This window comes from Pundamilia nyererei, unplaced genomic scaffold (assembly GCF_000239375.1).
Source record: "Pundamilia nyererei isolate P.nyererei 1_Seehausen unplaced genomic scaffold, PunNye1.0 scaffold00007, whole genome shotgun sequence".
Lineage (NCBI taxonomy): Eukaryota > Metazoa > Chordata > Actinopteri > Cichliformes > Cichlidae > Pundamilia > Pundamilia nyererei.
The window spans coordinates 7,074,483-7,087,197 of record NW_005187408.1 but is presented as its reverse complement, the minus strand read 5'-3'; the positions used below and the strand labels follow the sequence as shown (position 1 = coordinate 7,087,197).

Below are 12,715 nucleotides of genomic sequence, written 5' to 3'. Positions count from 1 at the left end.
TTGTCTAGAGGTGTGTTCCACTTAACGCTCTGCAATAATTAACGCTGAGTTCCCCCAGCGGAACTTGGATTGCGGGCTTTTATGGACAAACACGTGGAGTCATAAACACAGGTATGCTATTATACATGGAAGACTCACATTTTCTTGATGCTCATGAATACTAATATGACCATCAAGTCCACAGGCTCTTTGTTAAGACACTAAATATACAACTATACTACTTTTTTATGATGCTGTTATCCCACAGTGGGTCTGGATGATTCTTTCAAGTTGACTGAGTGATTGCTGTGACCCGTACTGCTGGCAGAGGACAAGGTCCCATTTGTCGGCTGCTCATCATCTAATGAATGAAATCATATCCAATTACACGCCCGCCATCTTTGATCACTTACATTATGAGAGATATGTGCATGATGGGTTTTATTAAAGATCACTGTCAGCTCAGTAATACATTATGATTCACTTTATGACTCATGTACGTCTTGGCAACAGTGAATTTTCACCCCCTTCTGAATCACACAGCGATTACATCCAAATACTGCTAAATATTAACATACTGTCAACATTTTTTGGGGGGTGCCAGCATGAAAAGCAATTACCTTGGACAGACAGGGAATCAGATAAAAAGAACAGAACAGAACAGTTTGTTGCTGGAATTCGTGATCAATCACAGCAAGAAAAAGAAAAAAGTGTGTTTGAAAAGATCTTAAAATTACAGCTATGCATGGCAACAGCTTCCCCAGCATCATTTCTGTTCAAACTAGATTGGACAATTGGGACATTTCTACATGAACCGTTTGGTAATTAGGGACCGTGACTAACAAGCTCTGTGTGTTTGGACCGTTTATCTTCTCGCAGCCCAGGCTATGTGACTTTCACGCTGTATTTATGGACGACATTTGTGGATCCCTCTGGAACCAAGGCGCCTAATGTCACTATTACACTGCCATGACCAATAGCGGTGACTGTGCCAACTAGATTACAAATGAGGATGGCAAAGGACAGCAAAGGTGAGAGTGGAGGATATTAGCCTCCAGATTTAATCAAGACTTACTCAGAGTCCCAGAACTGTAATTTAGCCCTTTATTAGAGAAGTGTTAAAACTGTACACACCATTGAATCTTTAGGAAAGAAAAATAAGATGTTTAAGTCTCTAAAGCTCAGGCTTAAACAAAACTATGAGTTACACCCCAGTGGGGTTTGTTAGGAATCTAAAAATTACTCACTCCTTTTGACCAAGCAGTAGACTCCATGTTTTCTCTGATATAGTTTTCACATGTATCACATTCAGTGTGATAAGCCTGCTTTTTTTCACTCACATAAGTCATACGAGAACAGAAACTGAAATGAAATCATTTTGTTCTGGTGGAGTCTGTTCAAATAAAATTTTTATTCTTTTAAAACTATGCTAGCTACTGTTGTTTACTGTAAGCCTGCATTATCAGTGAAGATCAAGTTTGGACACAGATAAAACTCAGGTTGCTTACAGAATAGACTTACAACCTTTCTAAATGCCTGCTGGTTGTGTAACTGATTCATTCTCATAAAATTTGAATTGATAAAAAACAAAACAAAACATTGTAGCAGGTGCCAGTTTGTGGAAGCTGTCCTGTTGCCCAATCATCTTTAATAAAGATGGACATCCCTGTTCTGCCTAGGCATGTTTTATGTATGTTGCTAGAGCCTGTCTGCATAACTAGTATACCAAAGGCAGAGGAGAAGAGAACTCGTGGGTGTTTGCGGCAAATTTTAATTTACATCTGCATCTACACGCTCGTGATATGAAGGATCATACCTATGTTTTATCATTTCATCATGAGATATTATTATGATCTCTTTTACCAAAGAAGCAAACATGCAAAGGAAAGAGACGCGACTGGCACTGGATTAAACGTTACCCTCTTCCTCTTCACATCAAGCATTTTTTTTCTTTTTTTCTTCTTTTTTTTTCTTTTTCTGCTCATTCTGTTGGTTTTTGGTTTTTGCCCTTCTCCCCCGTCCCTCTTCTCAGCTGTTTCTCTTTCCCTCTTTCTTTCTCCCCTTCTTTCTCCCAGTCAAGTCTGTCCCATGTTCAGTAAGTGAAAATTAAATAAACAATAAAAGGTGAATCAAATGGACCATTATGGCAAGGCTGGGATGGTCAATTTGGTAAAGTAAATCCATTGGGCATCTTTCTTTGCCTTTAGACAACAATTCTGATGGCAAAAGAGCCAAACGGGACAGGCAAAAAAAAAAAAAGTTTGATTACCTTCTTACATGACATGAGAGCTTATTTGCTAAGTCCAACAGTGTTACATCTACTTCAAAGAAAGTTTCCCTGGCACCAGCTAACAGAGGGTAACAACAGCAGGTACCGTCAGAAAAGAGACATAAAGTGAGTAAAAAAAAGTCCTAAATGCAGTTAGAATTTATTTAGAACTACAAATTAAATTTCTTTTAGCAATTATTGTTTTTTAATGTCACAATTCCAACACTGCTCCTTTATCCAGGCCTGGACCAGCAAAAGTGACCCGAAATTGGCACTCTGGTGGAGTTACTTTGTGTGTGAGAGTGTGTGTTTATAAGTAGTTTTAAACCTTGTGATCTACAAAACAGCATAACAGTAAAAGAAGAACTGACTGCGTGACAGTCAGTGCGGGAGCAGCGGCTTCGCTCATGCGCGATTCAATTGCCGTTTTAATGCACAGGTGTGAACGTCTCCTGCCCTGATAGCAGCTGGGGGAGGACTATCCTCCGCCTGTGAGCGGCAGCACCGCTGCTTGTTGAGAGTAAGAGCGATACGCGTTTTCACGTCAAAAAGTCGTCATAAATAAGTCTCCAATAATACCAGAGAAAGTCGCCAGATTTGTCGCTAGTCGCTTTTTAGAAAAAAAGTCGCTAGGGGGGTCTGAAAACTCGCTAAATATAGCGACAAAGTCGCTAAGTTGGCAACACTGCTGCAGCACTCGGCCGGGGCGGAGCTCTCTTTGGGCTCCTGCCCTTGGCATGAACACCTGCCACTAAATCACTCAATCACCTGTAGCTTAGCACCATTCCCGGACCCTACTAAAGGAGCTCAGAGCCTCTCGTCACTGGAACATTGAATCACCACGTTAGTGAGAATCCCAGTTTATAGATTGGTGAATTGTGTCACGCATCGTTAGTGATTGCTGTCCTTCCTGTCTCCAGATCCCCGGACCCTTCCTGTTTCCCCACAATCTGGGGAATTGAGCGTGAGTGAGCTGAGAGCGGAGTGTAAGGAGCGGCTGAGACCCCGCGTGTTTGGAGCATCCGTCCCTTTCCTCTTTTACCCGTGGACCCGTGGAAGCCCTTCCCCAATCCCTCACTTTTGTAAATAGCACCTGGTGTGTAATAAAGCTAAAAGTCTGAACGCAACCCGCTGCCTGCGCTTGAGTCCAACCCGCTAGCCCCGAAACACAGGTTTTCCTTTATCAGACTTTATCAGACTTTTGACAATATGACTAAATCTGTGCAAAACAATCAAAACTGATATAAGTTTAAGCTTTGTGGTCAGTGCTAATTTGCACATATTAGTAGCCTATGCCAAATCACTGAATAAAGATGACGTTGGCATGCTAATATAAGTATTTAACTTGTTTCATTGTAAACTATTGTCTTAATTTATCTTCATCTTTAAATCTATTCAGAAAAAACGAGAATGTCACAACCAACAGCTTGTGTAACCAAGATGAAGGATGACAAGCAGACATTTTTTTGTCTTTAAAGACGACAGGCTAAAAACAAATCCTAATTTGTTTGACTGAATTCTTTACCACCATCACCCAATCACCCAATTAAGGACCATCTCTCACTGTCAGACCTCTGTATGGGTGCTGTCATATTCATGACTGCCCACATATTGAAGTTGACTTAAAGATTTCGTTGCTGTCATGTAAATCTATTCCTTGCTCTCACATGAAGCATAAACAGTTTTCCTCAAATTACCCATCCTGTCCAAGAAATAATGCATAATTGAACCGAAAGAAAAGCTAATGGAAGGTAAAGTGAACATTTAATATGCAGAAGATTAATTGGTGCCCTCCCAAAGGGGACAAATCTATGAAAAGCAGTCACTGCAGAGAGATCCATATCAAGAGAAATAAGATGTGTGCTTTGGTATGGCTTGGCTCCTCTGGTCTGTGTCATGATTAATTATACTTCTGTAGAGGTTGTATCTCATTAAGTTACTGATAGTGTAACTGTGGTTACTCTAGAGTAATGATCCTGCACCGATACCCCAGCGTCAAAGCTTTCCTTTTTGCAAACTAACATTTAACAGCGCATGTCTTCCTGCAGCAGCATGTCTCTCATTCACCAGCTTTCTTTCTATCCATCATCCATGATTTACTTTCATATCCACCCACCCCCGCTCTTTCATCTCTGAATCCAATACTGTCGGAGCTATAAACTCCCAGCAGCAGAATACACGGTGGTTTAGTGGCATTGTTAGAGGGTTTCAAATGTGAAACTGCTTGATTCCAGGGAAGATTTGCATGGATTTGTTTCTCACAAAGACATTTTTCCCTGAAACTAGAAAAACTCCATTCTTGGTGCTTTACATTGTATTATCCATTTGCATTATTCTGTGCTGAAATGTTGTAATTACCATGCCATGTCTAATTCTGCTGCAGTTGGTTATCCATGTATTTCCCAGTATCCTGCAGAAGTAGAACTGTACTTGTTGCATCTGGGTAATTTGGAGAGTACAGCAGTAGCAATAACAAATCATTTTTCCAATAAGTAAAGTTAGTGCCATTTAAAATTTGTAGCTGCAAGAAATCTACATCTGTAAGCCACAGCTTTCAGTCGCTGAATTTGTGCCCTTTTGTTGGAATTAAGTGACGCGCTGACAGGTACAACATCATGACAGAATTTTTTAACAAAATTATTTCAATATAAACTCAAAAAATATAGTAAATGCACACTGCATTTCTGCTCCTATAGTTTAATAACTTAACTTACATGAGCATATTTAGGTTTTGTTTTTGTTTTTTGGACTGGTTTGGGCAATAGAGAGAACTCCTGATAGATGTGACACAAAATGACCCTTTTTCAAGGTCGTAGTCTTTAGTCAATATGAGAGAAGGTCTTCTGACATCTGTCATTTCAGTTTGGCCCAGAATCATAGGAAAAGGAAGAAGAGAGAAGGAAAGGGCACAGAGCATGAAAAGGAAACAGAAAGCAGTGCAGTGAAGCAAGGATAATGTAGTCCCTGTTTGGTTCTGTCAGCACCTTCTTACCTGTCAGTGAACAGTTCAGGCAGGAATTGCTCCAGTCTGTCTCAACCAGAAGGACATGGTAGCTACACGGTGACAGAAGGTAACAACACAATGCTATGGTACCAATAGTACGAGCTTATGCCCAAGAGTAGGACTTTCTTTCAAATGAAAGAAAAGATCTTGTGTAATGAAAGCCCACTGGAATGTATGAAATATGTAGTGTCAAGACTGCTCTGTGGTTATTAGAGAGACTATCCCATGGCTTCCCTATGACTGAAGGGTCAGCGCTTCAGTTTGTGCACCATGCTGTGTATTCATCTGGACAGTTGTCTTCTGTCCTGTCAAGATGTTTCTCAGCGAGCTTGCTTGAGTTAGACACTCGCAGCTCAACAATGAAAATGTAAAATGTAGTCCAGCAAGGGTAAGTACAGTTTAAAAGGAAGGGGCAACTTGCTACTCTGGGTCCTCACATTAACATGCTTTTATGTGTCTGTGTTTTCTTGTTTTATGCTATGTAATATCTGGTTTGTGCTGATTTTCACACCACTTTCCAGTTTAATTTCAGGACATATCTGTGGTTTCCCCTTCTCATATCATAGGTTAAGTTATCAATTCTTTAGACTGAGAATTTGCAGAGAATTTAAGAAACTCGAATGATCACAAACAAGGCATACTGAGAAACTGACTCAGTAGTAAGCTCCACTTCCTCACAGTAAGAGAGTCCACATGGGGCCAGGGTTTTACTGTGTTTACATGATCTCCTAGTCAGTCCTCATGCAGGGGTATGCTACTCCAAGCTTTCAGGATGGGTTAAAAATGGAGATCAATAACAGATATTTTTATTCTCATCGTATCTCTTCCTTTTTGCTCTGGTGTAGGGAGGACTTTAGTCTTTTTCCTTTACCCATGAATCTTGTTCTTTCCTACTCATCCCCTGTGCTGACAGATGACCGCTGTTACACTCTTACTCGTACTGTTCAATATTTAATACTTCCCCATGAATTTCTTTTGTAAAGTTTAGCTAAGTGTGAAAAGCAAAAGTCCCGTAGAGGGGAATGAGAGGCTAAGCATGAATGGCAGAGGGCAGCCGCGTGAATGTGAGAAGTAAAAAAGTGTAAATGTCGCCTATTCTGTTCTGAAAGATGAGGAGTTTGATTCTTTTTTTAAATCCAGTGGTTTAGAGTGTTGAAAGTAAGGCCAGAGGTACAAAAAAGACTATTACCAACTTGGTTTTAGTGGTATGTGTTAACTCTTTGATGATAATCCTTAATACATGAACTCAATCAATACAACCTAAATGGATCAATGTGTTACAATTCCAAGATCCGATTTATTCATCCTGATCTGAAATAATGTTTATCTAATGATTTAATATCTACACACACAAATCACTCACAGCGTTGTGATTTTATAATATCAGCATTTCCAGGGGCTTGTAATTTTTTAGTTTTTGAAAAACTCATTTTGTATTCCACCCCTACATCTGAATTATTTAGCTCCAGTGCCATTTCTATTCTTAGTATTTTTACTAGTGTTTAGATGGCTGCAGACGAAGACTTAGCATGAAGTAAACACGATAAGCAGCATATTGTGTATGTTCATACAGATCATAAACAAATTCTTCTGGTTTGTGCATCACCTCAGTTCTTTCTTGTGAATATGAATGTTTAGTTATGTGCATGAGGACTTGTAATGAGTTATCATTTCCTTGGGCTAAAAGATGTGCAACATTAACTGTGAAATTAGAAAATGCAACATGTTCGTTCTATCTTTAACTTCAGACCTTCACACACAGCATCTGCCACTGTAGTACATTGTATGTGTGCACACTTACGTTTAAAACTACTGAAAGGTTTAAATTAGATAGTAATGTTTACCCGTTATTTTCCAGCCTGGAATAAATTTTCTCCAAGACAAAGAGGCTTGGATTAAATCAAGCTGGAAAGCAACAGTCTTGAAGGGAACATCAAAGGTTTTCACATGTCCCTCGGGTCTCTTCCACGAGCACCGATCAAAAATGCTGGGTGGGAATGTGCTTACAGTCTCCTATCCAGTGAAACTGATTTCATCCAGCCACGCCTCGTAGCCGAGAACTGCTAATCTCTCAAGTCTGAAATCGTTCTGAGAGAAGCAGCAGAAGAAGGACGAGTGGCAGTAGAGAAAAGGATTGGAAGGTAGAACTGAAATTGGCTGACATCTGGTGCATACTACTGCTGCAATCAATAAGCTGTCAAAGATGCAAATACATATTTGTTTTGTTAATTTTTTCTTTAATTTCAGTTGCTATGCAGTCTAGATTCCTTTTACTTTTATTCACCCAACAAATTTATCTCTGCAAGCAAATTACTCTTTTAAAAGTTCAGCTAGTTGATGCTTTGGTCTCATTTTTAAACAGACTCATTAGGATTGACACTGTTATGCTGTCATTGCTGTGGCAGCATCAGCAGAATTTTTAATGAATGATTAATAATTTACATGAATATGGCTTGTGCTTCATCTCCAAGCATCATAAATATGATTAATCAAATAAACTGAAATGTAATCATGAGCCACCAGATTATTCTGTTGACAGAGTCAATACTTAAATTCACATTAAAATACTGAACATTACTAATATTGAATTACAGAAAGGCAAATGAAAAGAAAGCAAGACATGTATTCTTAATTCTTATAATAGCATCTTGGAGTTCTTTGAGAGCTGAAGAGTCTGTGATTCCTGACAGACTATCAATATGTCATTTGAGGGTAATTGTGATGACAGAATCTAACAGTTACTTTTCACTTTCTGTCATTTTTTATATGTTTGCAAACCTCCTTTGGACTGAATTATTGATAAATAGCTGGCTGTTGCATGCTGAGTCTGAGAGAAGGGTAAAACATGGTCCGGATTCTTTCATAGACCGGCTACACAAATGCATACACCAAGAGTAGCTGTTCAGTACAAATTCGTTGAAAAATGTCTTCAAACACTGCTCGCTTTTTTAAAAATACAATATTAAAGATTTTCCATTTTGCTAATTTGGTTAAGTAAGCGTCATGGATTTTGTTTTTCTTGGCAAATTTTGAAGGAACCAAGCCTCATAACACACTTTAATATGTGGGCCTAGGTAAGCGTCATTGGTCTTCTGCTCATCCGAGATACTGTGATGCAAATCGGACAACACATTCATCCTCAGGGACTAAAAGCATCAGCACAAGTTCCCTTGAAGACATCACATACAAACTCACGCACACACACAATCCAAGTACAATGCATACACACACGCTCCTGCGTTTAGATCTCTGCCCTTGTTGTTCTTGAAGGACAGCTCTGAGAGATTTACTGCTGTCAGCTTCGAGGGAGAATTTAGTTTTCCCTTCAGAAAGAAAAGTCTGTCATCGTACTGGGATCAGGCAGGCTTGAATCATTACACCCATAATGAACATCAAATGGAATGAAATGAGGAACAAAAACTGGCTAGTGTGATTTGTACAAATTTCACCTCAGTTCATTTTTAATGCTTCACCAGCAACGCAAACAATCAATCTTATTTGCATACAGAGCAAGTGTAACAACTCATTATAGCTCTATTTATTTATTTTCTCCTCCCTCCCTCTCAGGCTCCGGGTTGTGAGTTGGGTCACAGAAATATTGATTTCACCCACACTTTCCGGGAACGCCTTTATTGACTGACTGCCACCAATAAATTGTTGATCGCTTGTTGATGAAAAGCCTTTGGGCTACAGTAAATCCTCCTAATAATGTGTCAATGCAGCTATTTTCTTGTGCGCTGTCAAAACCAAAGCACAGCCATGTATCACATTCTACATGCATAAGTGATTTGGTTAAACCCCGATCTTTCAAAATCCAACACCAGTCTATGGTGCTGCTGCTGTTGTTACCAGGGTTTTGCCATTGAAGTATGCAACCTTGTTATCAGATTCAGGCTGCCTGGCAGGCATAAAACACTGGCTGGCATGCTATGTTGGTTCTTGTTGTTGTTTTAACTAGCAAAGTAGCCTCCAGTCATTCAGCAGTGTCACTGGCAGAGAGAGCGTAATGGGAGAAGTATGCATTATGTGACACAGTTATGAATTTTTTTGTGTATGTGTGTGATTAATTATTACGGGGGGTTTTTTTTCTAGACAGATCTATCCAAGAGGACAACAGAAATCGCAACAAATTTGACATAACAGCTCTATAAATAAGTCTGGATTAAAAATAATGCAGAAAACAGAGTAGATGCAGTAATAAAGACTCATGAGAATGTTTGCAAAACAGTAATATTCTTTAATATGTATAAATTTAGCACAAAAAGTAAGGCAATTTGTGTTTGGTTCAATACTTCATTCTTGTAACAATGCTCCTTGCAAATTAATCTTATATCATTGGAAAGCCTGTTTATGTCCCCTTTAAATGATGCCACAATTGTAAGAAAAATGCATTTGTGGGTTGAGCAGCATAGCTAAGTAAATGGACTGGGCCCCTGAAAAACAGATTTTCTCTGCCAAATGGATTTTCCTTACAAATGAGATGACATCCACAGTGGTGCATGACCTGTACGACACCTGCTGCGACCAGGCCATATTTCACCCACGCTTAAAATTTGTATTATTTTATTTATCACGTAAGATATATTATATATTATCACGTTGATATAAGTTGGCTTAAGAACTGAGGCTAAAATGCAGTTCTTGATTCCTTTGGTAAGATGGGAATTGAAAACTTTAGCTCAGGGGTGTCAAACTCAAATACACAGTGGGCCAAAATTCAAAACTGGAACAAAGTCGCGGGCTAAGATTAATATTTATTGAAAAAAAAAATCTTCCTCCAGATATAAGAATGAATCTTTTCTTATGGACTCAAATAAGTTTTGCTGGAAAACTGAATATGGAACAAGCAAAGCTTAATACTAAACAATATATATATTAGCTGTATAATACCAGTAGGCCAGCTCTAATAGTAATTTGGTATGGCTTCGCGGGCCAAATGTAATTAGGCTGCGAGCCAAATTTGGCCCGCGGGCCAGAGTTTGACACCTATGCTTTAGCTTACAGAGCTGTGTTAAATCATTTATCCCTAATATTTTAGAGAACTTCCCTCTCAGATTAATGGCTTAACTGTGGTTTCTAGGATATTTAAAAGTAGAATGGGAGGCAGAGCCTTCAGCTTCCAGCTCCCTCTTCTGTAGAACCAGCTCCCAGTTTGGACACCCTCTCTACTTTAAAAATTGGTCTTAAAACTTTCCTTTTTGATAAAGCATGCATTTATGGCTGGATCAGGTGACCCTGAATCCTCCCTTAATTATGCTGCAATAGGTCTAGGCTGCTTGGGGCTTCCCGTGATGCGCTGTGTCTTCTCCTCTCACCTTTAAACACCTCTCTGCATTTAGTCATTAGCTACTATTAGGCTAATATTGGCTCTCTTTCGGTGTGTCTTTTGTGCTGTCTTCCTCCCCTCACCCCCAGTGGAAAAATGGCTGCCCCTCTCTTAGCCTGCTGGAGGTTTCTTCCTGTCAAAAGGGAGTTTTTCCTTCCCAATAGCGCCAAGTGTTTGTTCGTAGGGTGCTTGTCTGGGTGTTTGGGTTTCCTGGTATTACTGTAGGGTCTTTGCCTTACGATATTAAATGCTTTGAAGCCGCTATTGTTGTTATTAGACATACCTGTCAATAACTCCTTGTACAGCCTCAGTATTCCTGTTGTTCAGGTAAATGTTGAGTTATAGCAATATTAGCTTCTAGCTGTTAGTAATTAACCTTTAACCTAGCTTGTAAATTAGCTAATTAAATGCAGCTGTGAGTATATTTATAGTTTCCCGCCTTTTGCTTATAACAACCTAAGCTTAAGTGTTAATTCACATGACATCATAAGAATTTTACAGCTGGTCTCGAGTATGTTTCGTGAGTCAAAACCGGACGACTCTACCGCGGAGGAATCCAGGCAGCAGACTCCATGTCGGACTTTCCCTTTCTCCGTTCGTGTGAAGCGCTGTTTCATACGTTCAGTGATGCCTCTGCAGCTCACAGACGGAGCGATACAGGAAGATACTACAGTCAGTGGGACCTTATCACCCAAGTGACGTCGTATATGATCAATCCCGACTTGTAATAATCTCAAAGCAAAGAAGCAATTTCAGCCGAATCCCCAGGACTACTCTGGAGGCAACTGTGGGACGGTCAGTCTACTGTGTTGACAAGGTAGGGCAACTGCGCAAATTGTTTTTTCCCCCGTTTCATTCATTCTGCAGTGAGTATTTGTTTGCACCTGTCGTGACTTAAAAACAATCCTCTCTTTGATCAAGTAGTGTTTCGACATCTACTTTTATTAAAACATGCAAACCTGGGATGCAATACTGTTTTTTTTTTCTCATGTTGTCAAATTATTTTCTTCACGATTTACTGTTTAGATTTTTTTTTCTTTTTTTTGTACAAGTTTCTTTAAAACACGGGGCATCTAAAGAGGAAAAAATAAAAACACAAAACGCCTCATATTTGGGCAAAGTTGTTGGTCTGGACGTTCCCCTTTAGCACGTTGACAGCTGTCCCTACCACTTGCCGCAAGTGATAATGAGGCAAAAATATCCAATCACCCTTTCCGTGCGCCTTGACGGAACAACCGCGTCTGCAATTGCGTATTTGGGATTTTAATATGACGACAAACTGCAGAATTTCTCTTTTACAAGAACCCAGTAAACAGTGATTCTTCTAATGAATGCTTGGGGGGGGGGGAATCAGAACATGATACTGCCACTTGTTAGACGAGGATGCAGCAGTGACCATGAGAACATGTGCCATGGCTCTCCACGTCCAGAGGTTTGGGGGTAGCATTCTGGTCACTTCTTAATATCCAGCGCTGAAGTCTTGCAGATGGTGCGAGCTCTACTGGATATTAGGGGTTAAATTCCTTATTTCTATATCCACGTCAAGCTGCTCTGTGGGTTTATTCAGACTATTCTTTGGTCACCCAGTCTCCTTGGAAATTGGCTTTGATGTTGAATGTATTCTGCACTTCTTCCAGCCTGAATGTGTGATTCCAGTCATTAAAACACTGCCTCGAGTAGTAGCCTGTGTAATTCAGCCCATATAAATGAACAACGCTACATCTGTAAATTACTCTCTGGACTAACTCCAGATGTGATGTGAATGGATCACTTGTCTGATGTAAAAATGCACAAGGAGTTTGTCTGCGAAAATAACGCTGCATTAATGGCTCATTATGGATGGGAATGATACACTGAGTAATTATTGCGTGTGTGGAGGGGCACTGATTTTTTATACATATACATACATGTATATGCATGCTACAAGGTAGAGAGAACAGAATTCAAGAATGACAGGAAGGGATCAAGGCTAAGAGGTTAACGAACTATGAAGAAGCCATTAATAGACTCCCAAAATGAACTAAGCACTTAACACTTACAGAAATGGGACTATTGACTGAAAGCTGCAGCTCATGCAGATCTGCACATTTTGAGGTCATGTGCTACAGAACAAGAAGCATATTTAATGATTTTTTTT

The 12,715-nt window shown here is 39.7% G+C and overlaps 1 protein-coding gene across 3 annotated transcripts in view; it reads left to right on the top strand.

Moving 5' to 3' along the window:
• The first annotated feature begins 11,179 nt into the window (after positions 1 to 11,179).
• dlgap1b (discs, large (Drosophila) homolog-associated protein 1b) overlaps positions 11,180 to 12,715 on the top strand; it is a 95,188-nt gene continuing 93,652 nt past the window's right edge. For 2 of the 3 annotated variants that reach the window (XM_005722766.1, XM_005722765.1), the window contains exon 1: positions 11,181 to 11,395. The gene's annotated coding sequence lies outside the window, so the exon portion shown is untranslated. Of the gene's footprint in view, positions 11,396 to 12,715 lie in introns of all 3 variants that reach the window. The other variant, XM_005722767.1, reaches the window with a different exon arrangement.